Genomic DNA, 20,921 nt, shown 5'->3' with positions numbered 1-20,921 from the left:
GTTAAGAATTATTGTAGAGTGTATTTTCCTGATTATCTGAATTATGGCTACAAAATAGATTTTTTTTTTTTTTTTTTTTTTTTATGCGTGAATTGGAGTGGAAGTTTCATTCAGTAAACTAAATTTGGTGGGTGATTATTCATACTTTATTGTAAACATAATAGTCCCCAAAGGTCCCATCAGGCTCCCATATGACCACTCCACCCCTCAAGGGCCCCTGGATCCCCAAACCCCCTCCCCCGAACCCTCCCAAAAAACCCCGCTCCATTTTTTAAAATGTTTATTGGGTTAATTTCAACTTTTAGTAACAGGTACTTGACTAAATTACCGCCAAAAACCAAGTTACAACATGAAGTACTTATCTTTTTCACCCACTTTCTCAATGAAAAAGAAATTAGTTTTTAATCAATTCTAATTTTCCAAATAATATAAAAATTTTCCACTTTAGTTCAGATCTGTCTCGAAGAGATGAAAAATTTAAAATACTGTCCCAAATTTTTCGCAGAAGATAAAAAAAGTTCAAGTTTTCTTCTTAATTTTACCAAAGAACGTGCTTCAATTCTAATTTTTTCAGAGAAAACAAAAATCTTCCACTTCAGTTCTTTATTTCGCAAAGAAATAAAGAAATTTAAAGTACAATTCTAAATTTTTCGGTGGAAGATAGAAAAAGCAATACCGTACTTGTGAATATTTTCCCTGAAGATAAAAAGTTCTAGTTCAATTTACAGTTTCCTCAAAGAAGTGAAGAATGGTTCAAGTTCTCTTCTGAATTTTACTAAAGAACATGCTTCATTTCTAATTTTTTCAGAGAAAACAAAAATCTCACACTTCAGTTCTTTATTTCACAAAGACATAAAGAAATTTAAAGTTCAATTCTAAATTTTTCGGTGGAAGATAGAAAAAGTAATACCATACTTGTGAATATTTCCCCGGAAGATAAAAAGTTCTAGTTCAATTTACAGTTTCCTCAATGAAGTCAAGGAAAGTTCAAGTTCTCTTCTGAATTTTACCAAAGAACACGATTCAATTCTAATTTTTTCAGAGAAAACAAAAATCTTCAACTTCAGTTCTTTATTTCACAAAGACATAAAGAAATTTAAAGTACAATTCTAAATTTTTCGGTTGAAGATAGAAAAAGCAATACCATACTTGTGAATATTTTCCCGGAAAATAAAAAGTTCTAGTTCAATTTATAATTTCCTCAACGAAGTGAAGAAAGGTTCAAGTTCTCTTCTGAATTTTACCAAAGAACATGCTTCAATTCTAATTTTTTCAGAGAAAACAAAAATCTTCCACTTCAGTTCTTTATTTCACAAAGACATAAAGAAATTTAAAGTACAATTCTAAATTTTTCGGTGGAAGATAGAAAAAGCAATACCATACATGTGATTATTTTCCCGGACAATAAAAAGTTCTAGTTCAATTTACAATTTCCTCAACGAAGTGAAGTAAAGTTCAAGTTCTCTTCTTAATTTTACTAAAGAACAAAATAAAAGTCTAATTTCAACATAGAAAATAAAACTCTTACAATTAATTTATCTATTTCACTAAGACATAAAGAAATTTAAAGTACAATTCTAAATTTTTCGGTGGAAGGTATAAAAAGTAAGACCATACATGTGAATATTACCACGTAAGATCATAAGGTATAGTTAAAGTAAAATTTTCCTCAATGAATTCAATTACAGTTCAAGTTCTCTTCTGAATTTTACAAAAGAACATTCTTCAATTCTAATTTTTCAGAGAAAACAAAATCTTCCACTTCATTTATTTATTTCACAAAGACATAAAGAAATTTAAAGTACAATTCTAAATTTTTCGGTGGAAGATAGAAAAAGCAATACCATACTCGTGAATATTTTCCCGGACAATAAAAAGTTCTAGTTCAATTTATAATTTCATCAACGAAGTGAAGAAAGGTTCAAGTTCTCTTCTGAATTTTACCAAAGAACACGCTTCAATTCTAATTTTTTCAGAGAAAATAAAAATCTTCCACTTCAGTTCTTTATTTCGCAAAGACAAAAAGAAATTTAAAGTACAATTCTAAATTTTTCGGTGGAAGATAGAAAAAGCAATCCCATACCTGTGAATATTTTCACGGAACATAAAAATTTCTAGTTCAATTTGCAATTTCCATCCCCGAAGTCAAGTAATGTTCAAGTTCTCTTCTGAATTTTACCAAAGAACAATATTCAATTCTAATTTCACAGAGAAAACAAAAATCTTCCACTTCAGTTCTCTATTTCACAAAGACATAAAGAAATTAAAAGTTCAATTCTAAATTTTTCTGTGGAAGATAGAAAAATTAATACCATACCGGTGAATATTTTCCTTGAAGATAAAAAGTTCTAGTTCAATTTTCAAGTTCCTCAACGAAGTGAAGAAAGGTTCAAGTTCTCTTCTGAATTTTACTAAATAACAATATTCAATTCTAATTTCACCAGAGAAAATAAAAATCTTCCACTTCAGTTCTTTATTTCACAAAGACATAAAGAAATTAAAAGTTCAATTCTAAATTTTTCGGTGGAAGATAGAAAAAGTAATAACATACTAGTGAATATTTTCCATGAAGATAATATGTTCTAGTTCAATTTACATTTTCCTCAAAGAAGTGAAGAAAGTTCAAGTTCTCTTCTGAATTTTACTAAAGAACAAAATTCAATTATAATTTCACAAGAGAAAACAAAAATCTTCCACTTCAGTTATATATTTCACAAAGACATAAATAAATTTAAAGTTCAATTCAAAATTTTTCGGAGGAAGATAGAAAAAGAAATACCATACTTGTGAATATTTCCCCGGAATATAAAAAGTTCTAGTTAAATTTACAAATTCATAAATGAAGTCAAGTAAAGTTCAAGTTCTCTTCTGAATTTTAACAAATAACAAATTCAATTCTAATTTTAACAGAGACAACAAAAATCTTCAACTTCAGTTAAATATTTCACAAAGACATAAATAAATTTAAAGTTCAATTCTAAATTTTTCGGTGTAAGATAGAAAAACAAATACCATACATGTGATTATTTTCCCGGAAAATAAAAAGTTCTAGTTCAATTTACAATTTACTCAATGAAGTGAAGAAATGTTCTAGTTCTCTTCTGAATTTTACCAAAGAACAAAATTCAATTCTAATTTCACCAGAGAAAATAAAAATCTTCAACTTCAGTTCTCTATTTCACAAAAGACATAAAGAAATTTAAAGTACAATTCTAAATTTTTCGGTGGAAGATAGAAAAAGTAATACCATACCTGTGAGTATTTTCACGGAAGATAAAAAGTTCTAGTTCAATTTAAAATTTTCTCAACGAAGTCAAGGAAAGTTCAAGTTCTCTTCTGAATTTTACCAAAGAACAAAATTCAATTCTAATTTCACCAGAGAAAATAAAAATCTTCCACTTCAGTTCTCTATTTCACAAAGACATAAAAGAAATTTAAAGTTCAATTCTAAATTTTTCGGTGGAAGATAGAAAAAGTAATACCATACTTGTGAATATTTTCCCGGAAGATAAAAAGTTCTAGTTCAATTTACAATTTCCTCAATGAAGTCAAGGAAAGTTAAAGTTCTCTTCTGAATTTTACAAAAGAACAAAATTCAATTATAATTTCAAAAGAGAAAATAATAATCTTCAACTTCAGTTCTTTATTTCACAAAGACATAAAGAAATTCAAAGTTCAATTCTAAATTTTTAGGAGGAAGATAGAAAAAGTCATACCATACTTGTGAATATTTTCCCTGAAGATAAAAAGTTCTAGTTCAATTTACAGTTTCCTCAACTAAGTGAAGTAAGTTTCAAGTTCTCTTCTTAATTTTACTAAAGAACAAAATTCAATTCTAATTTCACCATAGAAAATAAAAATCTTCCACTTCAGTTCTCTATTTCACAAAGACATAAAGAAATTTAAAGTTCAAGTCTAAATTTTTCGGTGGAAGATAGAAAAAGTAATACCATACTTGTGAATATTTTCCCGGAAGATAAAAAGTTCTAGTTCAATTTACAGTTTCCTCAATGAAGTCAAGGAAAGTTCAAGTTCTCTTCTGAATTTTACTAAAGAACAAAATTCAATTCTAATTTCACCAGAGAAAATAAAAATCTTCCACTCAGTTCTTTATTTCACAAAGACATAAAGAAATTTAAAGTACAATTCTAATTTTTCGGTGGAAGATAGAAAAGCAATACCATACTTGTGAATATTTTCCCTGAAAATAAAAAGTTCTAGTTCAATTTAAAATTTCCTCAGCGAAGATGAGAAGAGTTCAACTTCACGACTGAATTTTACTAAAGAAAACAATACAATACTAATTTCAACAGAGAAAATAAAAATCTTCTACTTCAGTTCTCTATTTCACAAAGACATAAAGAAATTTAAAGTTCAATTCTAAATGTTTCGTTGTAAGATAGAAAAAGTAATACCATACCTGTGAATATTTTCACGGAAGATATAAGTTCTAGTTCAATTTAAAATTTTCTCAACGAAGTCAAGGAAAGTTCAAGTTCTCTTCTGAATTTTACTAAAGAACAAAATTCAATTCTAATTTCACCAGAGAAAATAAAAATCTTCAACTTCAGTTCTCTATTTAAAAAAGACATAAAGAAATTTAAAGTTCAATTCTAAATTTTTCGGTGGGAGATAGAAAGAGTAATACCATACCTGTGATTATTTTCACGGTAGATAATATCTTCTAGTTCAATTTTAAAATTTTCTCAACGAAGTCAAGGAAAGTTCAAGTTCTCTTCTGAATTTTCTCAATGAACACACTTCAATTCTAATTTCTCCAGAGAAAATAAAAATCTACCACTTCAGTTCCTTATTTCGCAAAGACATAAAGAAATTCAAAGTTCAATTCTAAATTTTTCGATGGAAGATAGAAAAAGTAATACCATACTTGTGAATATTTTCACGGAAGATAAAAAAGTTCTAGTTCAATTTAAAATTTTCTCACCTAAGTCAAGGAAAGTTCAAGTTCTCTTCTGAACTTTACCAAAGAACACGCTTCAATTCTAATTTTTTCAGAGAAAACAAAAATCTTCAACGTCATTTATTTATTACAAACAGAAATAAATAAATTTAAATTTATATTATAAATTTTCGGTAGGTTATTGAAAATTAATGCAATACTTGTGATTATTTTTAAGGAAGATAAAAAGTTCTACTTCAATTTTAAATTTCCCCGGAAGATAAAAAGTTCTAGTTCAACTTGCTATTATCTTTGTGAAAACACACAAACTCAGAAAAAATGTTCAATGTTCCTTTAGTACCTATGCAATTAGACTAAAAATGAAGATATTTATGCAGAGTTTCAACTCGCTGTGGCTAAGTTTGCTAAAAACAAGCTATTTTCTTGCGAAAACACACAAAATCAGAAAAAAATTTTCAATGTAAATTAAGCACCTACGAAATTATGATTAAATGAAGATATTTATGAAGAGTTTCAACTCGATATGGCTAAGTTTGCTAAAAACAAGCTATTTTCTTGCGAAAACACACGAAATCAGAAAAAATATTGTTAGGTTAGGTTAAGTTAGATTAGGTTCGGTTAGCCTACGTACGCGCGCAGATAGGTTAAGTTAGGTTAGGTTAAGTTAGGTTAGATTAAGTTCGGTTAGGCTAGGTTAGCCTACGTACGCGCGCGTACGTAGGCTAACCTAACCTAACCTAACTTAATCTAACCTAACTTAACCTAACCTAACTTAACCTCTATGCGCGCGTACGTAGGCAAACCTAACCTCATCTAACTTAACCTAACCTAACAATATTTTTTCTGATTTCGTGTGTTTTCGCAAGAAAATAGCTTGTTTTTAGCAAACTTAGCCATATCGAGTTGAAACTCTGCATAAATATCTTCATTTAATCCTAAGTGCGTAGGTGCTTAAGGAACATTGAATATTTTTTTCTGATTTTGTGTGTTTTCGCAAGAAAATAGCTTGTTTTTAGCGAACGTATCCATAGCGTGTTGAAACTCTTCATACATTTATACATTTTTAGTCTACGTTCGGATGTAATAAATTAACCGTTAATCTAGTTTCTGATTTTTTGTTATGACAAAATTATGCTATATCGTAGAACAAATAATTTTTATCGTCCGGGGGAAATTTAAAAAATACTTATAAATTTTTATAATCAGTAAAAATAATAAAACGACTTTAATTATTATTAAATAAAAAACCGAAAACTTAGAATTGAACTTTAAATTTCTTTATGTCTTTGTGAAATAAAGAACTGAAGTGTAAGATTTTTGTTTTCTCTGAAAAAATTAGAATTGAAGCGTGTTCTTTGGTAAAGTTCAGAAGAGAACTTGAACTTTCCTTGACTTCGTTGAGAAAATTTTAAATTGAACTAGAACTTTTTATCTTCCGTGAAAATATTCACAAGTATGGTATTACTTTTTCTATCTACCAAAGAAAATTTTAGAATTGAAATTTTAATTTCTTTATGTCTGTGCGAAATAAGGAACTGAAGTGGAAGATTTTTATTTTCTCTGGAGAAATTAGAATTGAAGTGTGTTCATTTCGAAAATTCAGAAGATAACTTGAACTTTCATTGACTTCATTGAGAAAATTTTAAATTGAACAAGAACATATAATCTTCCGTGAAAATAGTCACAGTTATGGTATTACTTTTTCTATCTTCCAACGAAAAATTTAGAATTGAACTTTAAATTTCTTTATGTCTTTGTGAAATAGAGAACTGAAGTGGAAGATTTTTATTTTCTCTGGTGAAATTAGAATTGAATTTTGTTCTTTAGTAAAATTCAGAAGAGAACTTGAACTTTCGTTTACTTCTTTGAGAAAATTTTAAATTGAACTAGAACTTTTTATATTCCGTGAAAATATTCAGAGGTCTGGTATTACTTTTTCTATCTTCCACCGAAAAATTTAGAATTGAACTTTGAATTTCTTTATGTCTTTGTGAAATAGAGAAATGAAGTGGAAGATTTTTATTTTCTCTGGTGAAATTAGAATTGAATTTTGTTCTTTAGTAAAATTCAGAAGAGAACTTGAACCTTTCTTCACTTCGTTGAGGAAATTGTAAATTGAACTAGAACTTTTTATGTTCCGGGAAAATATTCACAAGTATGGTATTGCTTTTTCTAACTTCCACCGAAAAATTAGTATTGAACTTTAAATTTATTTATGTCTTTGTGAAATATAGAAATGAAGTGGAAGATTTTTATTTTCTCTTGTGAAATTAGAATTGAATTTTGTTATTTAGTAAAATTCAGAAGAGAACTTTAACTTTACATGACTTCATTGAGGAAAATGTAAATTGAACTAGAACTTTTTATCTTCCGGGAAAATATTCACAAGTATGGTATTACTTTTTCTATCTTCCACCGAAAAATTTAGAATTGAACTTTAAATTTCTTTATGTCTTTGTGAAATAAAGAACTTAAGTGGAAGATTTTTATTTTCTCTGGAGAAATTAGAATTGAATTTTGTTCTTTAGTAAAATTCAGAAGAAAACTTGAACTTTACTTCACTTCGTTGAGGAAACTGTAAATTGAACTAGAACTTTTTATCTTCCGGGAAAATATTCACAAGTCGTTTATTGCTTTTCCTCTCTGACTAATAAAAATTTATAATTGACCTTTGAATTTCTTTATGTCTTTGTGAAATAGAGAACTTAAGTGTAAGATTTTTTTTTTCTCTGTGGAAATTATTATATTCTATTGTGCTTTTTTAAAATTAAGTATAGAACTTGAACTTTCCTTGACTTCTTTGAGGAAACTGTAAATTGAACTAGAACTTTTTATCTTCCGGGAAAATATTCACAAGTATGGTATTACTTTTTCTATCTTCCACCGAAAAATTTAGAATTGAACTTTAAATTTCTTTATGTCTTTGTGAAATTGAGAACTGAAGTGGAAGATTTTTATTTTATCTGTTGAAATTAGAATTGAATTTTGTTCTTTAGTAAAATTCAGTCGAGAACTTGAACTTTCATTGACTTCGTCGAGTAAATTTTAAATTGAACTCGAACCTTTTATCTTCCGTGAAAATAATCACAGGTATTGTATTACTTTTTCTATCTTCCACCGAAAAATTTAGAATTGTACTTTAAATTTCTTTATGTCTTTGTGAAATAGAGAACTGAAGTGGAAGATTTTTATTTTCTCTGGTGAAATTAGAATTGAAGTTTGTTCTTTGGTAAAATTCAGAAGAGAACTTGAACATTACTTCACTTCGTTGAGTAAACTGTAAATTGATCTAGAACTTATTATTGTCCGTGAAAATAATCACATGTTTTGTATTTCTTTTTCTATCTTACACCGAAAAATTTAGAATTGAACTTTAACTTTCTTTATGTATTTGTGAAATAATGAACTGAAGTGGAAGAGTTTTGATTTCTCTGGTGAAATTAGAATTGAATTTTGTTCTTTGGTAAAATTCAGAAGAGAACTTGAACTTTCCTTGACTTCATTGAGGAATTTGTAAATTGAACTAGAACTTTTTATCTTCCGGGAAAATAATCACAGGTCTGGTCTTGCTTTTTCTATCTTCAACCGAAAAAGTTAGAATTGAACTTTAAATTTCTTTATGTCTTTGTGAAATAGAGAACTGAAGTGGAAGATTTTTATTTTCTCTGGTGAAATTAGAATTGAATTTTGTTCTGTGGTAGAATTAAGAAGAGAACTTGAATATTTCTTGACTTCTTTGAGGAAATTGAAAAATGAACTAGAACATTTTATATTCATGGAAAATATTCACAAGTATGGTATTACTTTTTCTATCTTCCACCGAAAATTATAGAATTTAACTTAAAATTTCTTTATGTCTTTTTGAAATAAAGAAGTGAAGTGGAAGATTTTTATTTTCTCTGGTGAAATTAGAATTGAATTTTGTTCTTTAGTAAAATTCAGAAGAGAACTTGAACCTTTCTTCACTTCGTTGAGGAAATTGCAAATTGAACTAGAACTTTTTATCTTCCGTGAAAATATTCACAGGTATGGTATTACTTTTTCTATCTTCCACCGAAAAATTTAGAATTGAACTTTAAATTTCTTTATGTCTTTGTGAAATAGAGAACTGAAGTGGAATATTTTTGTTTTCTATGGTGAAATTAGAATTGAATTTTGTTCTTTGGTAAAATTCAGAAGAGAAATTGAACATTACTTGACTTCGGTGAGGAAATTGCAAATTGAACTATAACAATTTATTTTCCGGGAAAATATTCACAGGTATGGTATTACTTTTTCTATCTTTCACCGAAAAATTTAGAATTGTACTTTAAATTTCTTTATGTCTTTGTGAAATAGAGAACTGAAGTGGAAGATTTTTTTTTTCTATGAAAAAATTAGAATTGAAGCGTGTTCTTTGGTAAAATTCAGAAGAGAACTTGAACCTTTCTTCACTTCGTTGAGGAAATTGTAAATTGAACTAGAACTTTTTATTTTCAGGGAAAATATTCACACGTATGGTATTGCTTTTTCTATCTTCAACAGAAAAATTTAGAATTGAACTTTAAATTTCTTTATGTCTGTTTGAAATAAAGAACTGAAGTGGAAGATTATTGTTTTCTCTGAAAAAATTAGAATTGAAGCATGTTCTTTGGTAAAATTCAGAAGAGAACTTGAACTTTCCTTGACTTCATTGAGGTAACTGTAAATAGAACTAGAACTTTTTATCTTCCGGGGAAATATTCACAACTATTGTATTACTTTTTCTATCTTCCATAGAAAAATTTAAAATTGAACCTTAAATTTCTTTATGTATTTTTGAAATAGATAACTGAAATGGAAGAGTTTAGTTTTCTCTGTGAAATTAGAATTGAATTTTGTTCTTTGGTAAAATTCAGAAGAGAGCTTGAACTTTTCTTCACTTCGTTGAGAAAATTGTAAATTGAACTAGAACTTTTTATCGTCCGTGAAAATAATCACAGGTATGGTATTGCTTTTTCTATCTTCCACCGAAAAATTTAGAATTGTACTTTAAATTTCTTTATGTCTTTGTGAAATAAAGAACTGAAGTGGAAGATTTTTGTTTTCTCTGAAAAAATTAGAATTGAAGCATGTTCTTTGGTAAAATTCAGAAGAGAACTTGAACCTTTCTTCACTTCGTTGAGGAAATTGTAAATTGAACTAGAACTTTTTATTTTCCGGGAAAATATTCACAGGTATGGTATTACTTTTTCTATCTTCCACCGAAAAATTTAGAATTGTACTTTAAATTTCTTTATGTCTTTGTGAAATAAAGAAATGAAGTGGAAGATTTTTTTTTTCTCTGAAAAAATTAGAATTGAAGCATGTTCTTTTGTAAAATTCAGAAGAGAACTTGAACTTTCATTGACTTCATGGAGGAAACTGTAAAATGAACTAGAACTTTTTATCTTCCGGGGAAATATTCACAAGTATGGTATTACTTTTTCTATCTTCCACCGAAAAATTTAGAATTGAACTTTAAATTTCTTTATGTCTTTGTGAAATAAAGAACTGAAGTGGAAGATTTTTGTTTTCTCTGAAATAATTAGAATTGAAGCATGTTCTTTAGTAAAATTCAGAAGAGAACTTGAACCTTACTTCACTTCGTTGAGGAAACTGTAAATTGAACTAGAACTTTTTATCTTCCGTGAAAATATTCAAGAGTACGGTATTGCTTTTTCTATCTTCCACCGAAAAATTTAGAATTGTACTTTAAATTTCTTTATGTCTTTGTGAAATAAAGAACTGAAGTGGAAGATTTTTGTTTTCTCTGAAAAAATTAGAATTGGAGCACGTTCTTTGGTAAAATTCAGAAGAAAACTTGAACTTTTTTTATCTTCTGAGAAAAATTTGGAACAGTATTTTAAATTTTTCATCTCTTCGAGACAGATCTGAACTAAAGTGGAAAATTTTTATATTATTTGGAAAATTAGAATTGATTAAAAACTAATTTCTTTTTCATTGAGAAAGTGGGTGAAAAAGATAAGTACTTCAAGTTGGAAATTGGGTTTAGGAGGGACATTATGAAAGTAACTTTTTATAAACGCATATAATAAAGCAATAAAACGTTTTAAAATTGGAGAGGGGGTTATTGGGCGGGGTCGGGGGGGGGCGTTGGGGGATCCAGGGGCCCTTGAGGGGTGGAGGGGACATATGGGCGCCTGTGGGGACCTTTGGGGACCGGGGTGCGCCGGTGGGGGTCGGGGGAGGGTCTGTGCCCGTCTGAGAGGGTCCGTGAGGACCGACTGGCCCTTTAGGAGCCCAGTGGACCGTGGAGGCCCGGGTGCGGGCCTTTGGGGGTCCGGGGAGCCCTTGAGCACCGATTGGGCCCTTTGGGGCCCGGTGGGTCCGGTGGGGGTCTGGGCGACCCGTGAGGACCAGGGGAGGACCTTTGGGGTCCGGGGGACCCGTTGGGGTCCGGTGGTCCCTGTGGGAGCCCGGTGGACCGTTGGGGACCAGGTGAGGGTGTGTGGGGGTCCAGTGGGTCCGTGGGGAGCCGGGGGGACCTTTGAGGACCGGAGGCCTCCTTCGGGGGAGGGGTAGAGCAATCGGGGCCCGTGGGGAGCCCTGGGAGCCGGGGGAGGACCTTTGGGGCCCGGTGGCGGGCTTTTGGGGATCTGGTGGACCTTTGGGGACCGGTGAGGGCCTTTGGGGGGGCTCGGGTATGGTCTTTTTAGGGTCGGGGGCCCGGGGGGTGCCGGGTGGACCTTTGGGACCGGGTGTGGGACTGTGGTGCCTGGGGGACGACGTTGGGGGGCGCGGGGATGGTCTGGGGTGGGTATGGGGTCCGTTAGGCGCCCGGTGGACCGGTGGGACCGGGTGTGGGCCGGTGGGGCCGGGTGGAGGACGTTTGGGGGTCCGGGGGGTCCTTGAGCACGGATTGGGCCCTTTGGGGCCCGGTGGGGCCGTTGGGGGTCTGGGGTCCCTTTGGGAGCCCGGTGGACCTTTGGGGTCCGGGGGCGGGCCTTGGGGAGCCGGGGGGACCTTTGAGGACCGGAGGCGTCCTTGGGGGGAGGGGTAGCGCAAGCGGGGCCCTTGGGTAGCCCGGGGTGCCCGGGGTGGGCCTTTGGGGCCGGGTGGTGGGCTTTTGGGGATCGGGTGGACCTTTGGGGACCGGGGGGGAGGGCTTTTGGGGTTCGGGTGGACCTTTGGGGACCGGGGCGGGCTTTTGGGGGTCGGGTGGTCCTTTGGGGACCGGGGAGGGCCTTTGGGGCTCGGGTATGGCCTTTTTAGGGTCTGGGGCCCTTTGGGTGCCTGGGGACCTTTGGGGACTGGGTGAGGGTCTTTGGGGGTCCGGGGGGGGGGGTCCTTTGGAAGCCCAGAGAACCTTTGAGGACCGCTGGCTTCCTTCGGGGATGTGGTAGGGGGATCGGAACCTTTGGGAGTTTGGGGGGCTTTGAGGACCGGGGGCTTCCTTCGGGGTTGGTGTAGGAGGATTGGAACCCTGTGGGGTTGGGTTAGAGGACCTCACAACACTGTTCAAATGAAACTAGTGTATTATAACGACCACACTCAAAACCTCCTCCAAAATCTCTTCAAAAATCTTCTTTTAAAATGTCTCTATCTGTTTCACCGAAATAGTTCCATAACCTGTCTAAAACGGTTTCGCCAAAATTATCCCTAAACGTAAATTCAGCGTGTTCCTTTGTTATTGGCATCTCTGCGTCAATGCATTTCAAATTATATGGAAACCTTTTCGCGCGCTAAAACAATTCATCGCTAAGATGTTTCTTGCCTAATTGTTTCCAGGGCCTTTGGTTATTAATATCCTTTGGAGTTCGACCAGTAGAACTGTTCCCGAGGCAAAGACATTAATGATTTTGGATCTATTCCTGGAGAAATGTTTCTAGGCGAAAATTTTTAAAGTCTGACAGATGATGTCATTGATTGATTGATCTGTCAAGAAAGGGAAATTTAAAGTCTGATAGATGATGTCATTGATTGATTGATCTGTCAAGAAAGGGAAATTAATTTGTTGTTTCTAAGAGGAATTATTGATTCACGATATGTGAATTGAGGTCGACAGCACAGGTGTTCTGACTCGTGACAGCACCACGTGGTTTATGGTTTTCCAAGTGAGAAACTCGTGACAGGACCACGTGGTTTATTGTTTTCCAAGTGAGAAAGTTCCTGTTTTTCAAATTCTCACTTGGAAAACAATTAATTTTTAAATTTATCACTTTAAATACCATGAATTTACAATGACTAACTTGAAAAACCAAAAACACAGACATCACTGTGACAAAAGTCATTGTTTTTCAAGTGAGAAATTGTAAATTCATGGTTTTACAAGTGAGAATTTGAAAAATTCATGGTTTTTCAAGTGAGAATTTCATCTGTTTTTTCATTCTCACTGAGAAAACCATAAACCACGTGGTTCTCGTGGGACTGGCACCCCCTCCTCTACGTATATGAAAGAGGATGTCCCCTGCTCAACGCCCCGCTCTTTACGATAAAGTTTTTTATTACTTTAAAAAGTGGAGTTGTGACGAAGAAGCAATCTTTAGCGTAAATAGCGGGGCGTTGAGGAGAGGACATCCCCTTTCATATACGGAATAATTTCTGTTCGTTTTAAGTTTTAATATCACTCCTTACTTTCAGTTAAAAAAAACTTGTTTTTTTAATTTAATAACTTAAAGGACCACCTATCTTATTCATCATAAGCTTATTTAGTGTGGCCAAACTATCTATTCAAAATTGATTGAGCGGTCTTGCTATAACTTGTAGAGCTTAGGTAAGAGATCCGAATGAAGGACATAAAACTAAAAGCCGGCATCTACTTTCCCCTTAATCTTAGAAAAACTACTTACCCTCTCTCGTTTTGTGCCAGAGATAGAGATATTCAGTGTTAATGAAACGTATATCCTAAGGAAGTGTGAATTTTGCTTTTTCGAATAAATGGAGCAGAATTTTCTTTTAAAAGCTCAGGAAAGGCCCAACCCTAAAAATCTTCTAGCACACTTGCTTGGAAACCATTAGCAATTTTTCAAAGGAAAGGCCATGTGATCCATTTAGTAGCTTTGGGAGCTCCATGTGAAGCAACCTGCATTGATTGAAAACTTTGACCTGGGAGAATTTGCTAATAGACACTGTCAGCTGGCGTCGAGGCTAGAAAAAGGATTTTCTAGGTATCGAATCCTCTTAAGTTTGTTAGAAATGTGAAAAACCAAAACTTTTTGCCATGTTTTGCCTTCTTTATTCACACACACAAAAAAAAAACAAACAAAAAAAAAAAAAAATTCAAACGCTATACTTCCGGAAAAACTGACGTATTTGCCTTTTATACCGTGAAAGGTTTAAAAGGCGTTTTGTTTGTTTGCTTCTCCTGAATATTTTGGAAAATGTCACTTAACGCCTTTCGTATTTCTACAGTCGATGATTTTAGTCTAAATACTGAAATTAAAAGTAAGTTTCTTTGGATCCTATCTTAAATTTACTTGAAAGCACATTTAATTTTTGTTAACGTTAAGTTATTGAATTTCCTTTTAAAAATTAAGAAGAAATAAGAAAAGCAACGCAAAACAATCTATCAACTAAATTTAATTTTAGACCATTGAACTTTAAATTAAAAAGTCTTTGAATCCAGTCTTAAGTTGTCTGAAAGCATGCAGTGGCGGATCTAAAGCAAAATCTTGGAAGAGGCTCAATGTGACAAAGGCGCCAATGAGGACAATCTTGGTTTGAGGGGCCCAATGTGCAAAAGGTGCCAATAATTGACCAAATTGGCAAATTTATTCGAAAAAAAGAGTAAAAAAAGAAGAAAAAACAAGGAATGAGGGCACCATAAAAAATCTTGGGGGAGCCTTCCTTTGGATCCGCCCACAGAAAGCATTTTTGTAGTGTTAAGTTTAAGTTCTTTTTAATCTCTACTGGATTATAAGATAATCCTGGCTTCACATGATAAATTATAAGCTAGTTTCTCACGGAATAAGCCTTCCATCCTTCAACGGTCAGTATATATATTCTAATAAAAATAAAGACTAAACTTCCAGGAAAATAGCTTAAACTATAAAACTGGAACTTTTTATTCTATCAAAATAATCAGATGACAGATCGCTATTTAACTCCAAGCGATACCTACTAATGAAAAAAAAGAAAACGTAACAAATGTACCTTAAGATAATAGTAAATTCACTGAACACCGATTTTTGCACGAATATAACACAAATGAACCTTGAATTTCCAGGAAAGATATTTCGAGGGGGAGAGGCAGAGGCAAAGGCAGCTTTTTGAGGAACAATTTTAGCCACCCCCTCCTAAAAATTTAATTAGGTCTTTATTTTATAAAAAATAACCTCAGAAACGCACCCGGGGGTAAGTGTACTCGGGGGGTGTTTCACTCAGGGAAAAGTGAAATCCCTAGTCTCCACCCCTTCACAACTAGCTAAGCAACTGCCATAAGACCATGCCTCTCTGGACTCAAAATTCATATACGACTAGATAAACCTATGGATTATATTCATATAAACCTATGGATTTCTGGAGAGCTTATTCTCCAGGTAATTACCGACTCCCCCCCCTTTAAAAAAAGGAACAGATGTGACTTCTGTTTAGGATTGACGCAAAAAAATTACACTGAAACTATCCTGTGCCTTCATATTTAAAAATAAAGGCACAAACAACGTAATGACACGCTTCAATTTTAAATTGTGGCTACAATAAGGTATGAATAATCACCCACCAAATTTAGTTTACTGAATGAAACTTCTACTCCAATTCACGTAAAAAAAAATAATCCATTTTGTAGAAATAATTCAGATAATCAGGAAAATACACACTACAATAATTCTTAACAATATCACATCTTAAGAAATAATTCTTGAGAATTCTTACAATAAATTTTCATTAATTCTTAGGAATATCATATAGTTAAGACTGAGACCTAACGCTGGCCAAGAAAGACGAACATTTTTACAAGATGTTTTAACGGAAATAGAGACCGTGTTTTTCTTAGTTTTGTGATCAGGTTGGAGTAATTTGTCTCTTGAAAAAAAAAAATGTTCTTTCTCCTAAAAATACCATGCTGTCTTGGCATTTATTCAAATTAAAATTCACCATGCTCGTTCTTAGAAAAAGTATCTTTAAATTCTCCACTTGAAATTTTCCGATCTCGAAGCACACGGATTAAAATTTTACCTTTTTAAAGTTTATGTTAATTTTGTCGCGCAAAAGCTCTTTTTTAGTTGACTCATTCAGATGGCGTTTATCTGTAGGTTGTAAAGAGCCGAAAAGCTAAGCTTCTTTTTTCCGTTATTGACGATCAGTCATTATGCAAGGTCAGTTTTGTTTAGACTTCCGAAATAAGGTATAAAAGCTGCAATTTCCGATCTTTTGGAAATGGGAATCAGTAATATTACGCATGTTGGAATAAATATTCCAATTTCCACATTAGAAACTGAAAGCAACATAAGCAAGTATGTTCGGAACCGAATACGATACGAAAAACACAGTCTACTAGTCAATCTAGTATCCTAATTTTAAGGGGGTGGATGTAATTATTAATATTACGAGAAATGTCAAGTAACACATTATTAATTATCGTCGAGAAAAAAAATTACCTTAATACTAATAATAAAAAAAAACAACTCAAGGCTCGATTGCAGAACGTAGTGCCTTTTCATTTCATCAGTTCCGGTAACTAATGATTAGTTTTAGGGAATAAAATAGGTCAATCAAGGGCTTTGATGCTAGAATATTTGGTCCTAAGAAACGGCTACCCATGGGTCTAATTGGTTTCTCAAAAAGTCAAACGTTAATCAAATTTGTCTATATTGCATGATGTTGCAGCTATGTTACTTAAATATGCTGCAAAACATAAAGAAATCAAAATCAAATAAAATTTTCTAAGGACCTACTCTTCTTTTAGTTTAACTTTTAACTGAATCAAAGCAAGCCGTTTGGCCATAAGAAGGTCTAAATTATTAAAAAAAAAAATTACAAGCTCTTTAAGCTGATGTGATAGCTAATTTTCACAAAAGAATGCAAAAACAGAATAAAAAAGTATGAAGGGATGTTCTATCCCCTGAAACCTCCCCCTCCATAACTTTGCTTAAAAACAGATGTCAGCGTTGTTTTTTTCTTTTGCAACCATCTCCATTAACCAGCAGACGTTGTGCTAGATCCCTCTCCGCCCTGTTCCCCCTACTCTTCTCCCACTTTAGGTTTTGTCAAATTACACCAATGGAAACAAGCAAGAATTAACAAGAAAATGTTAACAACCGCTGTAAAAAAAGTTTTTAAACTTTTAAACTCTGTTAATGTTAACAACCGCTGTTTGGAAAGTTTTTTTTTTTAATTAATTAGAATAAATAACCGAGTCAAACTCAAAACGAGCAAAAAATAACATGAGCAGTGCGGACAACGCCCATGCCTTCTCTGGACCGGAACATAATTTGCACTTTACAGAAAAAAATATATTTTAAATGTTTTTTCTTTTTTGACTTTAATAAATGAAAAAAAAATCTTGAAACTTTAAGGAATTAAAATCAGGATATGTCTATTAAACTGACAATCCACGTTCATCTTTTTTAAGAATAAAGTGTCAAATTGCTAATGACTGCTGTTAAAAAAAAAACTGAAGCATTTTTCTCTTACTGAAGGACTAAAAAGTCAAATACTTGTCCAAAATTCCAAATATTCGCTGTTTTTTTTTCGGGGGAGGATCCAGGAGGCAGGCGGGCTGTGCCCCCAATATTTTCTGGGGCTTTTTCTTTTTTTTTTACTCTTTTTTAATTTAAACTTGTCAATTTGGTTCATTTCTGGCGCCCTTATCACATTGTCCCCCCCCCCCCCATGATTTTGTTCTAGATCCGCCTTTGTTTTTTACCGATGCTGAAAAAATAAATTCAGGTTGTTTGATGGATATTTGATTCATAACGTTGTAATAAAAGGAGCGCTATTCTAACTATATTTTGTGTTCAATAAAGGAAAAATAAGACTCTAGCCTTAAAAGGGGTGGTGACAACACATTTATTTGTGGGGAATTCCGCTGTTTGTCTTAAGTTTAGGTTAATTGTTCGCTGGAGACTCTGTTCTTTCAGGTTCTTCATTCATTGAAAATCTACTACATTAGTTTATTATATCTATTATTTATAATATATTGCTTATTATCATATTTTTAGCATCAGGTTATTAATTATCTATTAATTACAATCTAACTTATTTTCGTACTAACTTTTTTTTGCTTCTTAAATTGATTATTGGATCATTTATTATTTGTTAATTTCAATCGAATTTGTTTGAGCATTGTTTTTTAAATTTGTTCTATGCTTATAAAATAATCATTTTTTATTTGCCTATATTAACATCTTGATACGAGTATGCATGCCTTTGAAATTAGATATAGTTTTTCCTTTTGTCAAGTCTTAGGGGGGGGGTCTGAAATTTTATTTATGAATCTACTTCACACTGGATTTTTTCCGTAGAAATTATAAGAAAGCTTAATTGGCCGAGAGTTTGATGTTTTGCACTAGTCGAAAACATACTAATGAATGAAAGAGATATGTCAATTAGAAATTGTAACGCTGATAAAAAAAAAAAAAAAAAAAAAAAATAAAAAAATGTACATCCAGTCTGCATTACTCATAAAAATTCGTGCCTCCAAATATTATGGTTTGCTGAAATACAACTTTTAAGCAGTTAAAAAAACAAATGACCTTGTTCCTGAATAAAAAAAGGCGATTTTTCACATGAAAGTAATATCAAATTGAATACAAAATTGGGTATCCATTAACTTAAGTAAAACAAAGGAATATTGACAGGAGACAAATATTATCGCTCATGTAAGCATGCTTTTAAATGATGTTAATTTTGTTTTAATAAGAAAACGTGATTTCCGATGTGCCTACTTCAGCCTATTTACGCTTTACTGAAAAAATGTAAATGTTTTTACTTTTTTAACTTTAATAAATCAAATGATATTAACATTTTGATTACTAAATACAGTATATGTGTATTAAACTGACAATGCACATTCATTTGTATTTTTTTTTTCAGTAAAGTGCAAATTATGTTCTGGCCCTGGGAAGGCATAGGGGTTCTGAGCCCTACTCATACTAATTTCTGTTCGTTTTGAGTTTGACTCGGTTATTTATTGTAATTTCTGGTTGTTTTGGGTTTTATTTATTTATCGATGCTGATTTGTGGTAGTTTCAGGGTTGGTAGATTATTTGATTTGATTTTTGCTCATTTTTGGTTTAATAGAGTTCTTTACTTTCCTTTGAAAAACTTATTTTGTGGAAAGTTTTTTTTAATTAAGTAGGAAAGTTCAAACTCTTGGCTACTTGAGTTTTCTTATATTTTCTAGATAACAACTTGAGTATAAAACAAATATTGACAAAACAAGAAATAATATTTAAGTCCAAAGACATGCGTACTCACCTCGAGGGGGATGATATGCATAAACCCCTCTTTTGTACAGTGTTCTTGAAAACCTCCAAAAGTGATGGCCTATTATCTTGTGATTTTATCCCCTACTCATAGCAAAAATCTTCAGACCCCAAACTCCCACATGAGGTTGAACGACAGGAAAGCATTTTATTCTCTGTGCATCTCCTATTAGCTGAAGTAGACATTTTTACACGCTAGGTAAATTATTTAATTTAATTTTTGCTCATTTTTGGTTTAACGCAGTTCCTTACTTTTCTTTTAAATACCTAATTTGTGGAAATTTTTTTTTTTAATTAATTTCTGTTCATTTTATACTGACATAGTCTTTTTAGCGAAAACGAAGATTGTAATTTAAGTCTCTTTGTTTTTTTTAAGAATTTACAGTATGGCCTCCTGTTTGTATTCTAGAACAAAATTTTCGGCAGTGTATAATATCAGAAACCCTTTTAAATATCTAGACACACAGAATAATCTTTGATTTCTCATCATGCCTCCTCTAGTTGACCTGAAACAGGAAACTTGATACCTTTTGCAAAAAAAAATCTGTTTACTTTCTTTGATAGCTTGGATACGCTTACGCTCTTTTGATATGGTTAAATTTTAAGAGTAGAAGTAGCCCCAAAAGTTTGAACATAATACCCTCAGTCGCTCTTAGGATACTGTTGAGATGCCTTGTTGGGAATTAGCAATAACACACTGCACTTTGATTTAATCTTAAATCAAGATTTAGTTTTTAAACATAATGGGCAAAAGGGAAGGTGGGCGTGGGACGGGGACTAGTTGCCCTCCAATCACTTTTGACTATTAAAAAGGGCATTAACCCTTGACAGACCAGTATAGGAACAAATACTAGGAAAAATCTCCAACGCCTCCCATGCAATCCCTAGGTCAGACTGTTGACAAGAAAAAATGATTTGCACTATTTATTCAAAATTGTCAATTTTAGACCATATTGTAAAAATACGACACTAGCCTCTCAAGTATATAAAAATAGGGCATTTTCACTTGTTGCGGAAGGCTTTAAAACAGTTGTTTTTTGCAGTAAGGCACAGTGAAAGTTCACATTTTTCGCATTCGAAAGTTGTATATCCTGATTTGCTCTGTTTGCAGCGGCTCCGCTTCTCAGTCCTTTTTGGCAAGTCATCAAGTCTATCGGCTTGAACAGATATTGCAGGTTGGATTCGATTGCGGCTGTGAATGGGGCTGGGACTTTCTTCGACATCTACGGATAGTCTACCACGTTTACGCTGGGGCATCACACGTGCCGGGGCATACAACCCTGCTGCAACTTCAGACCTGAAGGCTCTCAAGATCATCGGTTCGTATGTCCTTGAAGTGAGCGCTTTGACGTCTGACCTGAAAATAAACCAACTAATGTAGACTGCTGTGCCAATAAGCCACCAGAAGATTCTCATATACCATTTTTATGTCCGAAGATGAGTTTGGCACATCTCCACCAGCATTTCTGCTAAATCTACGCCGCCCATATGACGGTTGTACTTATACAAACTAGCTGGCCTTGAAACTTCAATTCTAGATTCATCCTTGACGTCCCAGCTTCTGCAAGTATCCTGTGGCTTTATTCCTGCATACGTCGAAGCCAAGAAAACCG

At 33.2% G+C, this 20,921-nt stretch overlaps 1 protein-coding gene across 2 annotated transcripts in view; it reads right to left on the bottom strand.

The window, feature by feature from the left end:
• The window catches only part of LOC148940283 (uncharacterized), a 351,557-nt gene that overhangs the window by 238,830 nt on the left and 91,806 nt on the right, over nt 1-20,921 (bottom strand). The window lies entirely within an intron of this gene.

This window comes from Artemia sp. Qi Xiang Cuo, chromosome 20, assembly GCF_049724085.1.
Source record: "Artemia sp. Qi Xiang Cuo chromosome 20, ASM4972408v1, whole genome shotgun sequence".
Taxonomy (NCBI): Eukaryota; Metazoa; Arthropoda; class Branchiopoda; order Anostraca; family Artemiidae; genus Artemia; species Artemia sp. Qi Xiang Cuo.
This window is presented reverse-complemented; position numbering and strand designations above follow the sequence as displayed.